A 17,759-nucleotide genomic window follows, 5' to 3' on the forward strand; every position below is an offset into this window, starting at 1 on the left:
TTGCCTATGAATATATCCTTGCACTACTTCACTCGCACTGTGTACACAACACAACAGTTATTATTATTGGCCATTTTATAGCGTCTTCAGAAACGTGAATAGTGTACTAGCATATGGGTAGGGTTGCTCTTCACTCTTAATGGCAGACACAGACTCACTATGGGGTTAGTCAAAGAAGAGGCAACGATGATACACGAGGGCCATGGGAGATATTGGCAGAAAGTGTTAGAGACACAGAAGGAGGGAGAGAGTACAGGGGTGTAATGCAGGCCCCTTGTGTAGTGGGAGGACCCTTAGCCTTTCAGAGGGCCTGCAGCCCATCAGACCTACCCATTCAGGCAGAGGCTAATGAATATCTGTGAGCTATGGGAAACTCATGGGCCCTTATCCCATTCTGCACTGGGGCACATCATTTTCCGTTATGGCTCTAGAGAGAGAACATGTTAGGATGTGTTTCAGCCGGAGGTGTGGTCTGCTTTATTGAAATTATAGGCCTGCCGGCTTCTAGCTAGGAGAGGATCAGATCTGATCCAGTAACAGCATAGGGAGGGTTTTCCCGTGAATTCTTACGGGTTTGTGTTCCCAGAAACAGCAAGTGGTAAGGCAAAAGAGGCTGTGTGGAGAGAGTATTTACTCTTTCCCAATCCCTTTTCTTTTATGAAAGCACTACAAGTTAATGTATCAGTTAGAGAGCAAGACCAGGCGTAGTTAAATGTCTGTCTGCAGCACAGGGGTACCTGTATTATATACGATGCAACATTATAATCAGAATGTATTTATATAGCACTAAAACCCTGGAGCAACTAATCACTTGGTGCAAACACATTATAGTAATATTGAGACACCGAGACACAAACAAAGTGGTATTAGGGGCTTGCCCTTACCAAAAAGACATACTAGCCTCAAGTCTGTCCTAAAAGGACCCAGTTGATCGTTTGTCATTCATTTTTTAGATCATTATAGATGGTTCTGCCTTTGTAGGGACATATATATTATTAATCTTGGAGGGAGTTATCAACTGCTTCCCTCTGGAAGGTTTGTTTCTAAAACTTTCACTGCATACCTTCATCTATTGCATGGGACTTTTCCATAAACCATCTCATCTCGTTTGGTAACCAGTAGGTCTCGCCTTTATAGTGTGAGTATCACACTACTAGCTCTGCCAGTGATTGCTTAGAAACCACATGCTTCTCAGAGGTAATTGAATAGAATTTAAAATAAAGAGGTGTCATAATTTAAAGGCAAATGCTTTCTAATTCCTAATTTATTTTCCACAGGACTCAAAACTGACACAAAAGCTCCTGTCATTTTGGGCCTCAATTACAGAGCCCATAGCGCAGGAGGGTGTAGCAGGTGCCTTGCTGCTCTGTCCTGCCCCGCCCCACCGGGAAAGGGCAGAAATGCACCTTATCTACAAGATACAGCGCATTTTTGTCCTCTCCCCCTGCACTGGCGCACACACTGCTGTCATGTGCAAACTCAGGCACACTTGCACCATGGTGCAAGGGTGTCTGCTTTGTAGGGATTATTGTTTTTGTGCCGGAAGGGACACCTTTCTGCACAAAAACAATTACAAGAGATGTTTTCCTCTTTCTGTGGGTGCTGCACAACGCAGCACACAGAGGGGGAAAAATGGGGAGAAATAAAGAAATTTCTCTGTGTTGTGTAACTCTTAAGCCACTCCTGAGGTGTCGTGGGAATCTGACTCATTCCCAGACTTGTAAATCAGGGAATGCGCCAGATTCCTTTTGGGTCCATGGGTGTTGTGTGAACGCCCCAAGCAACACCCATGGAACGCCCCTTTCATGCAGTGTTATGCGTGAAAGGGGTCCATATTTACAAGGCAGTTAAAAGCCATGCAAGATGCCATTACATGACCTTGTAAAAATGGGCTGTCACACTGTGCCACCATAGCATTAAAAAACATTATGTTCTGGTATAATGGGGCCCTTAGTGCTTTGCTGCAGCGCAAACAGCAGAGTTATGGGCCTCCAGTAGAGACATCTCAATTTCTGTCAATGAAAAGTACATGTTCTGCCTCAAATGAAAGATGAGTTTGTGTGCAAATGCCCGCCCTTCCCCCACGCCATAAATGCTGCCTTTGTGTGTCAAGGCTTGACTTACATGCAATATGTGGAAAGCAGGAGATAAAGCCACCCTGATCAAGTCTGCTGTTTAGACAAACCCAGCAAACATATACCTTTTGCTGTGCTTTTAAGGACGAGTTGAGAGGGGTTAGTAGCAACACTGTGAGGATGCAATGTGGAAGTAGCATAATGGTGAGAGAGAGCAAGAAAACATATGCACTTCCATGAAGTACTCAAGTTAAAAGAAAAAAAGTAGTTCCCTGGTGTGATGGAAGTATTACTAACACCCTGATACTTTTCTAACTCCTCCCACTCCATTCATATTAAACGCTGATACCAATACTACTCAGTGAGATCCTTTAATTTGTCACTCATTTACTACTTGTTCCTAATTCCTCTCAAGCAGTGGTTGAACTGTCTTTCAGCCTACCCATTGCACAAAGGGCATGTTACAATCCTTTTGAAGATGTTTCAAGAGGTATTTTGCTTTTAATGTATCACTTAATATAGCAGATAATTTGTTTCTAAGCACTTCAACTTTTTGCAGACCTTGGAATTAAACCCATCCTTCGGTACTTAGAATCCTGGATCCACTGGACGGAGGCAGCCCCTCCTATGGTGAGGAACGGCTGCCTCCCACTTATTTGATAACAACATGATGCCACACTCCTTTCGACCTTTTACAGACATTCTCCACAGCTAATCAATCAATCAGTGATTTCTAGAGCGCAGCTAATCACCTGTAGGGTCTCAAGGCACTGTTTGCGGGCGTGCTGCTCAATCAAGGACCCAGGTCTTGAGGTCCTTCCTGAACTGCTTCAGTGATGCAATCTGCCTGAGTTTGAGAGGTAGCGTGCCCCATGTCCAGACTGCGAGGTAGGAGAAGGATCTTCCTCCTGTTGTGCTTTTTAGGGGCGAGCCCAAAGCACTCTGTCCCCTGTAGTAATCTCTCTTTGGGCTTCCAACCACGCCCATGTCACGTCAGTCACTTTAATTGGTTCGTGGGCTTGCCTTTTAAAATCCGCTTGCTTTCATTTGTGAAAGGCATGCACACGTCATGCCTTTTCCAGTGTTTAGCCCACCTACACAGCACTGGTAAACTACTGAAAACATACGAGGCTTGATGTTTTCAGCATGGTTTCCGGACTACTTTATCTGTTTATTTTCCACGCATCGCGATCACGCTGGGGTTTACATAGCGCAATCGCGCTTGGTTTTTCTGTTTTCAATCCAGCAGCATTTTACATAGTGCGATCTCTCTACGTTTTTTTTCTTTTAATTTGTGTGGCAAGAAAAGCCCGGTTAGCAGTTTACAATACTAATAGCTCTAACTTGAGCAAATGCGAGACCCGTTGCATTGAAAATGCTTGCTATATCTTAGGAACGGCCGTGAGGGTGAGCTGGGAAGAACGGAGATGTCTTTTCAGTACGTAGAAGGCAAGGCAGTGGTTGAGGTATGCCTGTCCTATGTTGTGTAGTGCCTTGTAGGTGTGGATCAGGAGTTTGTATGTGATGCGCTTGTTCACTGGGAGCCAGTGTAGGTATCTGAGGATGAAGGAGATGTGGCTGTTTCGGGTGATGTCCAGGATGAGTCTGGCTGCTACATTCTGGATTCTTTGTAATCTTGATTGTAGTTTCTTGGTGATGCCGGCATAGAGTGTGTTGTCATTGTCCAATTTGCTAGTGATGATTGCGTGGATGACTGTCTTCCTTGTGTTGGAGGGGACCCACTAGAAAATCTTTTGAAGGAGTCGGCGGGTGGAAGCATGATGTGACGGCTTTGACTTGGCGGGTCATGGATAGAGGAGTCCAGGATGATGCCTAGATTGCATGCATGGTCCATGGAAGTTTCCCAGTGCGGTGGGACACCAGGAGTTCTTCCAAGCGGAAGGGGTGAAGCAGAATATGAGGATCTCAGTCCTGTCCGAGTTGAGTGTGAGGCAGCTGGCTTCATCCAGGCGGTGACTGCTCTCAACCCGTTATGGAAATTACTCTTGGCTTTTGCAGGGTCATCTGACAGGGAGAGGATCAGTTGGGTATTGTCGGCATAGGAAACTATGTTTAGCCCATGTTGTTTGTTGATCTTGGCTAGCGGGCCATGTACATGTTGAAAAGCGTTGGGCTGAGTGATGATTCTTGGGGTAATCCGCAGCATGTGTCTTTGGGTTCTGACGTGAACAGCGGTAGTCTGACACTGTGTTCTTCCAGTGAGGAAGGACCTGATCCATTCAAGTGCTTTATCTCAGATGCCGGCGTCATGTAGTCTGGCACAGAGGGTGGAGTGGGAGACAATGTCAAACTCAGTGAAGAGGTCGAGGAGAATGAGTGCAGCCGTGCCTCTGTGGTCTAGTATGGTGTGTATGTCGTGGCTGCTAGGAGTGCTGTTTCGGGTTCTGTGGTTGCTTCTGAATTTGGCCTGGGATTGGTCTAGGATTTAGTGTGTCTCAAGGAATTCCATTACTTTGGCTGGGAAAGGGAGCAGGGAGATGGGTATGTAGTTTTCAACTCCCTTGGGTCGGCAGTGGGTTTCTTAGGCAGCTGGTTGATCTCAGCGTGCTTCCAGTCTGATGGGAAGGTGGTGGTCACAAAGGATCGGTTGATAGTAGCCGGACTTTCACTGTTACAGTGTATGCTTTATGGATATGGGCCCTGGGACCTCAAGGCAACAAGTTGCATTCACCAAAACACCCAATACATACATATAAAAGAATACAGTGTTGTTACCCATCTCATTGGTGTGCTATTCATTAAACGATGGAAGGACGAAAGGGGATTTCAGACCTACCAGGACTGTAATCAGTGATCTGCAAGTTGCTCACACCTCAGTGCTGTCTGGAATTAACCCACTGAGCTAAATTACGACTACAGAATCTGGCAAGCAGAATAAATTATGTTATTTCACAAGTCTTCTAAATATGTCTGTGTTTTTCAATAGCATGCCGCATTCTTGCTGATTAGTTACAGAGCATTCTGCAGTTTAGGAGTATGTTTAGCTTTTATGAAAAAAAAAAAAAACATGCCAAGGCAAAGGTGAAATATTTTGTACATAGAAAAAAGAATGTTACTAAACATTCGAGAGCAGATATGCTTTCCAGTAGATGCACTGCAGTAGTTTGAATTTAAAAAATCGGACACAGCAGCGCTCTTTTAATTTTATATCTTTTCTAAACAAACCCACTGTGTAGTACCTATGCCGTTGATTGAAAAGGTCATATGTAGTGATAAGATGGTAAACACTAGCAGGGAGGTCGTAGCCTTTCAAGGCGAAGTTGCGGTAAACATGTACATTTTCTTGTGGGGACGTGCACTCAACTCTGGCCAAAATAAGAGTTAATTTATCTTGCAACTAAAACAACAAAATGATGAGTGTGGATAGCACAATATCATCATAACCCAATGGGCGGATACATAAATGTAGTGGGGAACTCGCCCAATAGGTACCAGCCGTCCCACCTCTTTCCGTTATCTGCTCTCGCGCATTTTACTTCCTTCCCCTTCTAATTCAAGCTGCTTTGTCCTGTTTCATTCTTCTTACAATTTGTGTTTGTAGTAGTGACCGAGTCCCCTCGTGTCTTTATGTTCCTTTTACCTACAACCCAAATAGTTGCGCCGAATTAAAACAAATCATGTTCGTATTGTTTTCGCGATTTCAATTAGATTAAATGCAACTGGCAATAGAATACTTAGCCCAAAAAACAGGTTTGTACATTCACGCAGTCTTTTGTTTTGATGGGCACCCTTTATTAAATCTCATATAATCCCCTCCATAAATACAGCATTTCCTACTTTCCGTCCTTATTAAACTCGTCTCATCTAACATAAGGTTTGCTTCCAGCTAAAAGAAGCAATTCAAAAACAAATCAATGCATTATTTCATTCAAGCATGCATACATTGAGCTGCATCATACCGGAGCTGGCTGTCAGGAGTACTGACGCAGCCACGTCGAAAGGCGAGGTTCTCATTTCAGTTCAATCAGCCAGTACTAATAGCGGAAAACAAACCATAAACACATTATGGTGTTTAAAACAAACTAGACGATCTCACTCTGAGAAAAAAAATCCTTGCGCGTTTCATAAGTAGATCTGAGATATTCTGCTGCAGATCTTGCGAGCACTTTGCGTACAGTGCTGCGAGAGTTTGGAGTAGGTTCCCAAATGTTTTCTCCACAGATCAGTGTTAAGCTTATGGCGTAGATGGACAAGTACTGCACGGCTTGGCTGTGTGCACAAACTCTCGGCAATAATCCAATGGGAGACTCACTGCACTTCTGAAGGATTTGTAGGATGGCCGGTGCCTGCACTTCTCCCCATCCAATTCGAGCACAGGTTTAACCCAGTTTACGAGCTATCGATATTTTATTACCTTTTTGTTGTGTTCACTATAGAATTATTCCTATTATGCCTCAGCGTTTCCAAGGACGGGACTTAAAACGCACAGCCCCGTCATTTCTGCGCCACTTATAAACCACATCTGCATCCGTTGGTCTGTCGCGACTGGGGAATGGAAGAATACACGCAGAGCTCTGCTTCAAGTTTCCACGGTGCTTGGCCGTGGCATTCACTGCAGGTTGCTAGGCACCTACGGACATCCTCGTTTGCACGGACTCGCAGCCTACTTAAATGCACATTATTATGTTTACCCTTCTGAGCCAGGCACTCGAAACCCCCCTGCCGCTATCATCTATACGCGTTTACACGTCCCCTCTTGAGTTTGGTGGAAGTCCCGGAGTAGTCGCGTGCCTCTCTAAGCCATGCATCTTACCTCAGCAGAGTTCCGCGCGCCACCCCTCAGCCTGAGGCAAATAATCGCGCCTTTTTTTGGGGGTCGCGAGCTGCCGCGCTGCCATTCCGGGCGGTTGTGCTCCCCGTCACCCCACTGCCAGTGTTTATAGACTCGGAGTTCATACGGTCTCCGACGTCACAGGCCATGAGTCACCGCTCCTCATTACTAAAAATAATGGAGGGAAATTACCGGCGGCGCTCGAGTTAACAGCTCCCGAGCTCTGTGGCACAGGTATTCTTCAAGGGCCTTCATGGAGCACAAAGGAGGTATTTATAGTCGAAGTAATCTCCGCCAGGTCGCATCAAGCCAAACGACGCTTGCCCCTCCTTCCCTTTTGCCCGTCTTCATATCTTTATTTTACCTTTCTCTTTTTCTAATTATTTAGCTTTCGCTCCTTTATTATTTTTCCCTTTTTATCTCTTGGCTTTTACTTATCTACTTTGCTTTAACCCTATTCCCTCCGCTTACCAGTAAACATTAGTAATTGTTCCCATTTATTTACATATTTAGCTTTTCGTATACAAAAAACACTTTAATATAGCCCCAGACTCTCATGTTTAAAGGACAGTATGGTGAAAAACAAAACTTTACTCGGAAGATATTTCCATTTACTACTGGTGCGCCAAACAGCCGTAGACTGTAACTTTAAAAGAGACCTTCAGATTCGTCATGTCCAGAGCGAGCAGTCCATCCAATGCGGTCTGTCTGTTTACTTCCTATAGTAGTATTTTTCGTGTAAAATATAATATATACGTATCAGGACACAAAATATATGCGAGATACTCGCGTGAAATAGCGCAATCTAAACAATGTGACAACTCACTTTTCTTACACTGGAAAGTCTCAGCTATATTTTAAACGGCAATTAACAATGGCAATGCATCTAGCCTATAAGTAAAAAAAAAAAATGAAAGCTAAACCTATGGGCTTCGCAGTATGTCTCTAGTTTTTGTGGGGGGGACTACTGCCTGAGGGTGAACTAGTCTGCTAAAGCTGTGAGTGCTTCAGCTGGTGTACGGCTGGTAGTTTATGTGGAGCTCCTTCCTACCTATTTGTCAAAGAGTTATGCCATGCAGTGCCCTTTAGTACTGTATTTGACCCATAGTCTCTTTTAACAATGTTTCTATAAGTTGAGACTAATCGAATAACTAATAAAACTTCTGTCCATTCAGATGCCATGCATGAAGATAAACAAAGGCGTTAAGCCAAAGTCCTGGGGTCACATTATTATTGAACCCAAACTGAGCTCCATGTACATACCTCTCTTGGCTTGGCTCCAATGGTAATGAGGCTTTGCCCTGATTGTTGCAGGGAGAAGCCTGGAGGAATTAGTCTTACCTAGTTGCAAGTATGAGTACACCACATGTAACAGACAGTAGGAAACTAGATTGACTTCTGCCCTGACTAATGCCACAAGACTTACTTGATAAAAGACTTTTCCAAGCAAGTACTTGTAAAGAGTTGGCATTTGCATAAGGTAGCGATTAGGGTGTACTGATTTATCGAGATCATTGTTACACCATTGACTTAACTCTACTCCGTGCCATTACCAATAAAGTATTATCTTTAGACAGGCACAAAGGTATCTTTAATTATCTTCTATATCCATGGTTCTCACTGACCAGAACAAGACTTAGGCCCTCATTCTGACCTAAGACAACTTAGCCTCAGTTGTCCCTCATTCTGACATTGGTGGTAAATCCCACTTACTGCCATGCCTACTCCCGCCAACATAACGCGGCAGCGGTAGATCAACACCAAGCATATTATGACCCACACACACCAATCCGTCACTATACAGCCACACACACAAGTCCGCCAGCTCAAAGGTCAGTGTTAAACTGGCGGTAGCAAAACCCACACCGTTACGCCAACAGAACTACACCCACAACATTATGACCCACGAATCACTGTGGCGGACATTCAAAGGCGGTAAACCATTGGCGGGACATACCACTGCGCTCAAAATACACACACTGAAACAAAACTACACCACATTGGACAATTCAAACTACACACACCTGAGACACTTACACACACCACACCACTATAAAACACACCCCCACAATACCCACATCCCTTTATGACTAGAAATAATTGCTACCAAAGAGAGATACAGCAAGAGCACCACACAACCAGGGCCACATAACACCATCACCTATACACCATCCACGCACCTTGCATCACACACCCCAACACATCACCCCACACACCTTCACCCACACCACTCACACTACACCCATTGCACCACAGCAACACCCCAGGTTCTCAGAGGAGGAGCTAAGGGTCATGGTGAAATAAATCATCCGGGTAGAGCCACAGCTATTTGGATCACAGGTGCAGCAGACATCCATTGCTCGGAAGATGGAGCTATGGCAGAGAATCGTGGACAGTATTAAAGCTGTGGGACAGCACCCCAGAACAAGGGATGACATCATGAAGAGGTGGAACGACCTACGGGGGAAGGTGCTTTCCACAGCAGCAAGACACCAACTAGCTGTACAGAGGACTGGCGGCGGACCCCCACCTCCTCCCCCACAACTAACAACATGGGAAGAGCAAGTCTTGGCAATCATGCATCTTGAGGGCCTGGCAGGAGTAGGAGGAGGACTGGACTCGGGTAAGTCAAATCTCCATTACTATCACCCCCCTACCTGCGTGCCATCCCAAACCCCCACCCTTACCCTCACTCCCATCACTTCACCAACTCCCACATACCCCGCCATCACAACTCACTCATCCCAATACCAAGCCCTGCATGCAGCACCAATGCATGGACACCCCTCACAGACCTGCATGGACACCTATCACCACTGCATGCACACTGGAGAGAATCACCTAGTCCACCAAATAGCAACTCACTCAAAGGCAAATCTGCAAGGGCAACACACCTATGCACAATATGTCACAAGCAGAAACAATAACACTGCATTCACATCCCCACAGGTACCCCATCCAATGTTACCGGAGAAGAGGTGCCAGCAACATCCAGTCCCCCCCAGAAGAGGCCCACAGTGATGACAGCAGCTCTGCTCGCCTGGATCTGGATGACCAACCTAGCCCATCAGGGACCTCCGGACAGTCAGTTACCCAGGCACACTCTGACACCACCACAGAGCCTCCCCCCTCAGGAAACACCACCACAGCACCCACCCAGCGGGCCCATACCTCTGTCCCCAGGACACGTCACTCAGCAGTGTGTCCTCCACTACAGGGACCCCAGGCCACCCCACAAACACAGGACAATCAGGGACCTGGGGTCAGTGGGCACATGGTTCAGGGGACAGAGGCACAGGACAACAGGGAAGCCAGGAGGACTGCTGTGCGACAGGGGGAGGACAGGCCCAGGGAACTGACTCTCCAGGAGGCACTCACCACGATCCTGGGTGCATACCAACATTCCCAGGATACGCGGGGCCGGATAATGGACAGGTTGTAGGAGAACATGCGGCTGCAGGAGGGACAGTACCTGGGGATCAGGGAGGACTTGAAGCACATCAACACCACCCTGGTGTCCATTGCAGGGGTTCTGGCAGACATGGCCAACACTATGAGGGAGGCAGTGGCACACCACCGGGCCCCTGACACTAGCCAAACCGATGAACAGCCCTCCTCCTCCACTGCCGCTAGTGGACAGGAGGCCCCACCACAGGACCAACAGGCCACCAGCACCCTTCCCCCTGCAGAAGGAGAGTAACCCCGCAATCGTTACCTGCGATCCAGGCAGAAGCCAGAGATTATTGCCAAGACCCCGCCAGGAAACAAGACTCTCCTGATTGTCACCCTTGTGTCCCACTCTTTCACCCTGTCCACCTTGAACTGCCATTGCTTCCCTTCGTATGCCCCCTTGGACAATGTACCTGTGATACAAATAGACTGGACTCTAGCCTGGACTTTCCTCCATCATCAACCCAGCCCATTCCACTAACCCATCTACTTCTTAGCACTTAAATAAACACCCTGTGAAAAAATACAAGTATGGAGTATGTCAAATGATTTAATTATGTATTCGTTAAACAAGTTTTAAACATTGCAATTCAACTGTACAGTAATGTATACATAGGAAAGAACTGTAGTTGGCTGCAGTCAACACACCAGGAGCGATAGTGGGGCACAAATATCTGCAAATAGAGATGCCAAAGGGTACAGTGAGTGGGCACAGAAGTGGGAAAAACAGCCTGCCAGTGACAATGCCAAACACAAAACTATCAATTAAATGTGAATTTACACTGTCTTACCTGTGTGTCATTGAAAGTATTGACGAATGATTGCACTTCTGCTATCCTCATCCTCTGCCTCCTCATCTTCACTGTCCACAGGGTCCACTGCTGCCACACGGCCATCTCCAGCCTCCTCCTCCTGCAGAAAAGTCACCTGGCGACGCAAGGCAAGGTTGTGCAACATACAGCATGCCATGATAGTAGGAGGCTGGCCTGGTTTGTAGTGGGTACCTTGGGTACTTACACCTTATACCAGGTCCAGTTATCCCTTATTAGTGAAGTAGTAGTGTTCTAGCAGCTTAGGATGATAGAGGTAGCTAGAGCAGAGCAGCTTAGGCCAAACTAGGAGACATGCAAAGCTCATGCAATACCACTTATAGTTACACAATACTTATACATAAGTAAAGACAATACTCAGTGCTACCAAAAATAAAGGTAGTTTATTTGGGTGACACTACCAAAAATATCTGAGAGGCAATACTCCTTCTGGTGATAAGTATTATACACAATAGATATACTAGACACCAAAATAAGGTAAGTAATTAGACATAGGATAGTGCAAACAATAGGAAATGCTATAGAATGCAATGGAAGAAAATAGGTCTAGGGGTAACAAAAACCACATACTAAGAAAGTGAAATGCAAATCACGAATGCCCCCTTAGACAAGTGTAGTGTGTGTGCAGAATCGCTAGGAGAGTAAGAATACAGTAAAGGTAAGTAAATTACCCCACCCCAGAGACCAGAAAAGCAGTAGTAAAGTACTACAAGTTTCCTTGTGACACACTACATCTCGTGATTGGGATTTTGCAGGAACCAACCAAGTCTGCAAACAACAACTGCTGGATTCCTGGACAGAGAGACCTGCAAAAGAAGGGGACCAAGTCCAGAAGACGAAAGAAGTTCCAGGAAGGGCAAGAGCCCCTGCCAACCCAAAAGATGGTGCAAAAGAAGAGTCCCCGGTTGGGCAAAAACTGCAGGAATGCACCCTAGGAAGATGCCCGTGGGTTCCTGCGTGATGCAGAGGATGTCCCACAACGTGAAGATGGATGCAGACGTGATTTCGTGTCCGTCAAATATGCTTGTGTCAAAACGTACTGGCTGGACCCAGGAGGGACCTGGGGGCCTCAACTCTGTGTGAGGAGTAAGAGGGGGCTCTCAGCACATTAGAGAGCCCTCATGGTGGCAGGCAGCACCCACTGGAGTCCCAGGACACGGGGACAAAGCAGATGCAAAACACGGTTGGTGCAGCACAACAAAGGAAGGTCCCACGCCGCCGGAGAACAACTCAGCGAGTTGAGCGTCGCAGGATGGAGTGCTGGGAACCTAGGCCAGGCTGTGCACTAAGGAATTTTGCAAATAGTTCACAGAGGCCTCAGGCGGTGAAGAAGACGCAGTACACAGGGGTACCGTCGCTCTCAGGGAAGGCAAGGTCTTACCTCCCCCAAATTGCGTCAGCAGGACCCCATGACAGTCCATGTCGATGGGGTCCACCCTCTGTATCCTTAGGAGCATGCTCGTCGCTGTGAGAGGAGTCCAAGGGTACCGGTCGTCGTCTTGGAAGGTGCCTGCGTGAGCAAGGGAGCGACTCCGTCACCCCATGGGAGATTTCTTCAGTCCTTCTGGTGTAGGATGAAGACAGGGAGTCCTCAGAGCGTGCACACTGTGGAAACTGTTGCAGTTGCTGGCTGGAGCTGATGTTGCAGAAGAAAAGTATCCCTTGTGGATACTTTGTTGCTGAAACAGTGGTTCCTGGAGCAGGCTGCGGTTGATCTGAGGTCAGAGGATGAAGTAGTAGTTGGAGAGGATTCCTGCTGGAAACTTGCAAGTAGAAGCTGAGGAGAACCCACAGGAGAGACCCTAAATAGCCCTGAGAGGGGGTGGCTACCTGATCAGGTAAGGGCCTATCAGGAGGGGTCTCTGACGTCACCTGCTGGCACTGGCCGCTTGGAGCCCTACAGCGTGTCCCCACATCTTCCAATGTAGGATGCCTGAAGTCTGGGACACACTGGAGGAGCTCTGGGCACCACCCCTAGGGCGGCGATGGACAGGGGAGTGGTCACCTCCCTTTCTTTTGTCTAGTTTCGCGCCAGAGCAGGGGACAAGGGGTCCCTCAACCGGTGTAGACTGGCTTATGCAAGCTCGGGCACCATCTGTGCCCTTCAAAGCATTTCCAGAGGCTGGGGAAGGCTACACCTCCCCAGCCTGTAACACCTATTTTAAAAGGGAGAGGGTGTAACACCCCCTTCTTAGAGGGAATGCTTTGTTCTGCCTTCCTGGGACTGAGCTGCTCAGACCCCAGGAAGGCAGAACCCTCTCTGTGAAGTGGCTGCAGTGCAAGCCTCAGAGAGCTGGTTTGGCAGTACTGGGGATCTTTAGTGGAGCCCCCAGGATAAATGGAATTGCCGCTCCAATACCAGATTTGGAATGGGGGGACAAGTCCATGATCTTAGACATGTTACATGGCCATATTCGGAGTTACCATTGTGAAGCTACATGTAGGTATTGATCTATATGTAGTGCACGCGTATAATGGCGTTCCTGAACTCACAAAGTCCCGGGAAATGGCCCTGAACTATGTGGGGGCACCTAGTGCAAAGGTGCCCTCACACTTAGTAACTTTGCACCTAAGCTTCAGCAAGTGAAGGTTAGACATATAGGCGACTTATAAGTTACTTAAGTGCAGTGAAAATGGCTGTGAAATAGTGTGTGCACTATTTCTATGCAGGCTGCAATGGCAGGCCTGTGTAAGGGTTTGTCTGAGCTCCCTATGGGTGGCAGAAGAAATGCTGCAGAAGGTATGGATCTCCTGGAACCCCAATGACCTGGGTACCTAGGTACCATATACCAGGGACTTATAAGGTGGTTCCAGTGTGCCAATTGAAATTGGTAAGTGAAGTCACTAGCCTACAGTGACACATTTTAAAGCAGAGAGAGCATAGGCACTGAGGTTCTGGTTAGCAGAGCCTCAGTGACACAGACAAGCACTATACAGACACACATTAGGCCGTAAGCTATGAGCACTGGGGTCCTGACCAGCAGGATCCCAGTGAGACAGGCAAAAACATACTGACATGCAGGTAAAAATGGGGGTAACATGCCAAGGAAGATGGTACTTTCCTACAATGATGATCTGGCAGACCTTTTTGGTCCAAAGGTCCTCTCTATAATTCTTCTTGTTCGCCCATGTGCCTCGTTGTAATGTTCCTCTGCCCTTGTCCTGGGATTCCTCACAGGGGTCAGTAGCCATGAGAGGTTGGGGTAACCTGAGTCATCTGCAAATCTCGAGGGACAACATTTAGCCTTGCACTAACCCTTAGGGCCCACACCATACCCATACACCAACATATACTGGGTGGGAACCAGGGCTCACCAATTAGCCACACCCTGTGCCTCTGGAGTTGAGCCATCACATTTGGGATGCTGCTACTACTCAGGCTAAAGGCATCATGCACAGAACAAGGATATTTAGCATTGACGTGGGAGATGTAGTGGTCCGCCAGGCACACCCTCTGAACATTCATGGAGTGAAAGCTCATTTGATTTCTGATCACCTGTTCATTTAGCCGGGGGTGGGGGGAGGGGCGACAAATGCAATATGTGTTCCATCAGTTGCCCCAATAATGTTGGGGATATGTCCCATTGCATAGAAATCAGCTTTCACTATGGCCATCTGGGGGAAAACGATGTAGCTGCTCATGTGTTTAATCAGGGCAGATAACACTCTGGTCAGCACTATTGAGAACATTGGCTCAGACATCCCTGCTGCAAGCCCACTGTCACTTGGAAGGAGCCAGTTGCCAGGAAATGGAGCACTGACAGCACTGGCAGAAGAGGGGGGATTCCGGTGGGGTGACGGATAGCAGAGATTAGGTCAGGCTTCAATTGGGCACACAGCTCTGTGATTGTGGCCCTGTCCAGTCTATAGGTGAGGATAATGGGCCTGTCCTCCATTGTTGCCAAGTCCACCAGGGGTCTGTACACAGAGGGAAGTCTCCATCTTCCATTCATCCAGAGCGGTTGCAATCTATGGGGCAAAATGGTGAGCATCTGGTCATTATCTCTTAATTCCAAACACTGCAGTTCAATGCATGTTGTTATTGTAACAGTATTTTGTTGGAGTTATCCAAATAATGCATTTGTGTATTGTGATGCAGTTAGGATCCATGGCCTGCCCCCCTCCCCCCCCCCACTCCTGTCCTGTAAGGAGGGACAGGTGGAAATGGGGTAATTCCGCTGACGTTGTGCGAGGCGGTCGAAAACCGCCGTGCAACTCCTCATTGGTTAACATTGAGTCCTATGGGGTACAGTGGCCAAAGGTGATTTACACCGGCGGTGACGGTATGCATCGCCGCGGACATCACTGCAATTTTCTATCTGTTCACTCATTTGCTACCTGACCTTCAACAAGAGAGGATCTACACTGCATGTGCTGCTGTGACCTGTGTCTGGAGCCTACCATGGCGCGTGTGCCTGGAGAAAGAGCCCCTTCCTTCACCTCAGCGGAGTTGGAGAGACTGGTGGATGGGATCCTACCCCAGTAACGAATGCTGTATGGGCCTCCTAACCAACAGGTGAGTACACCGTGTGTACGATGCATGGTGCGTGAATGCATGGAGTGCTGTGTGTGAAGGCCTCATGTATGGGGTGGGTGCTGGATGGGCCCTGGGCAGCGTGCAGCATGTATGGTGGGCCTGGTCTGTGCTAATGAGGATGGGAAGGGGCATGGTGGGCCATGAGTGTAACAGGCAAGACGGTCAGACTAATACCTGTCCCTGTGTCCATTTCCCTGCAGGTCAGCGCCCATCAAAAGAAGGGTATTTGGCGAGCCATCGCCAAGGAGCACCCACTGCGGCAGGCGGAGCACCCACTGTCGGGAACAGTGGGAGGACCTGAGACGCTGGGTACGGAAGACCGCAGAGGCCCAGCTGGGGGTGGTCTCCCAATGAGGAAGGGGTGCCCGTTGAACCCTGACCCCCCTGATGGCCCACATACTGGCGGGGGTCTCTGCGGAGCTGGACGGGCGCTTGGGGGCATCACAGCAGCCACAAGGGTGTGAGTAGAGTGCCCCAATATACAACTTGCACCTGGTGGGGTTGTGTCCAGGTGGGGGTTGTGGGCCCTGTGGGTGCCCCTAGGCCAGGCCTGGTATTGCAGGGGTGGTACCATGTTGGCCAGGGTTTTGATGTGAAAGTACTCCAAACAAGCTAGTAGGCATCCACTACTGGGCAGGGGTCTGTGAGTTTCAGGTATGCTGCAATTGGCATTAGGTGTCCCTATCCATGGGCTGGTGACTAGCATTGTGACTGGTAGTGCATTGCCTAGTGCATAGGGCTGTTTACTGTGTGTGAGTGTGTGGTGTATGCCAATGGTGGTATTCTTGGCGCCATTGACCACGTGTATCCTTTGTCTCCCTTCCCCCTTTTTGTTTTGTCACCCTGTCCTTATGTGCATTAGCATTTTCTCTGGCGGAGAAGCAGAGGCACCGGCGACGGAGGGAGCTGCATCCCACAAGACCCAGGAGGCTGAATCCACCGACGGTGAGGGCACCAGTTGGACGGAGGGTGAGGGGAGCACCACGGCAGAGATAGGAGGGGACAGTTTAGACACAGATTCCTCCTGCGATGGAAGCTTCCTGGTGGTGGCGGACACCTCTGTGCCCACCCCAGCTACAGGTGCAGCCGCCACCCTTGTACCAGCACCGCCCTCCCAGCAGCCCCTAAGCAAGTTTCCCATGCCTGCTCACCCAGGAGGGTGGGCATCGCCTTCGCTCCAGGCACCTCAGACCCTGCCCCAGTCAGCCCTGCTGCCCTGAGTGAGGAGGCTATTGACCTCCTGCGATCCATCTCTGTTGGGCAGTCAACCATTGTGAATGCCACCCAGGGGCTGGCAGCCCAAATGCAACAGACAAATGCGGTCCTGGAGGGCATTTACACTGGCATGGCGGCCCAACATAGATCAATCCAGGTTCTGGCCTCCTCTCTAATGGCAGCCGTTGTCCCTGTTTCTAGCCTCTCCCCTCCAACTTCCTCTACCCAGTCCCATACCTCTCAACCCCAACCTATCCCAAGCACACAGTCAGACGAGCATGCACCCAGGAAAACACACAAGAGTGGACATGGCAAACACAAGCACCACCCTTATCCCACAGGCACTCACACAAACACCATCCAGAAGCAGACATTCCAACATCCACTGCCTCCACTGTGCCCCCCCTCCTCCTCCACCTCCCTCCCAGTTTCGTCTCCACTCACACCTGCATGCACTACATCCTCATCCACTACCCCCATCACCAGCACACCTAACAGCACATGCCCCTCACTGGCAGTCACCACGCACACATCCCCTGTGTCCTCTCCCACTGTGTCTGTGCCCCGCCTCCCAAAGTACACAAACGCAAGCACTCAGACACCCAACAGCCATCCACTTCACAATAGCATCCAGCCCATGCACCTGCACCCAAACACAGCAGACAGACACCTCGTACCAGCTCCCCCTCTTCCTCCACTCCCAAACCATCTCTTCCCATCCCAATGTCCCTAAGAAGCTTTTCCTCTCCACCGTTGACCTCTTCCCTACCCTACCCCTCCCCCGTCCCTCATGTCAGACCAGGGTGGTCAGAACCCAGGCAAGGACCTCAGCCACCCAGTCCACGGGCACAGTAGTGTCC

General features: G+C 48.6%; 1 protein-coding gene across 1 annotated transcript in view; it reads right to left on the reverse strand.

Moving 5' to 3' along the window:
* The window catches only part of C2CD4D (C2 calcium dependent domain containing 4D), a 46,559-nt gene extending 39,623 nt beyond the window's left edge, over positions 1 to 6,936 (reverse strand). Inside the window, exon 1 of the mRNA XM_069218048.1 lies at positions 6,850 to 6,936. The gene's annotated coding sequence lies outside the window, so the exon portion shown is untranslated. The remainder of the gene's footprint in view (positions 1 to 6,849) is intronic.
* Positions 6,937 to 17,759: the final 10,823 nt, after the last annotated feature.

The sequence above is a fragment of the Pleurodeles waltl genome, chromosome 12 (genome assembly GCF_031143425.1).
Source record: "Pleurodeles waltl isolate 20211129_DDA chromosome 12, aPleWal1.hap1.20221129, whole genome shotgun sequence".
Taxonomy (NCBI): domain Eukaryota; kingdom Metazoa; phylum Chordata; class Amphibia; order Caudata; family Salamandridae; genus Pleurodeles; species Pleurodeles waltl.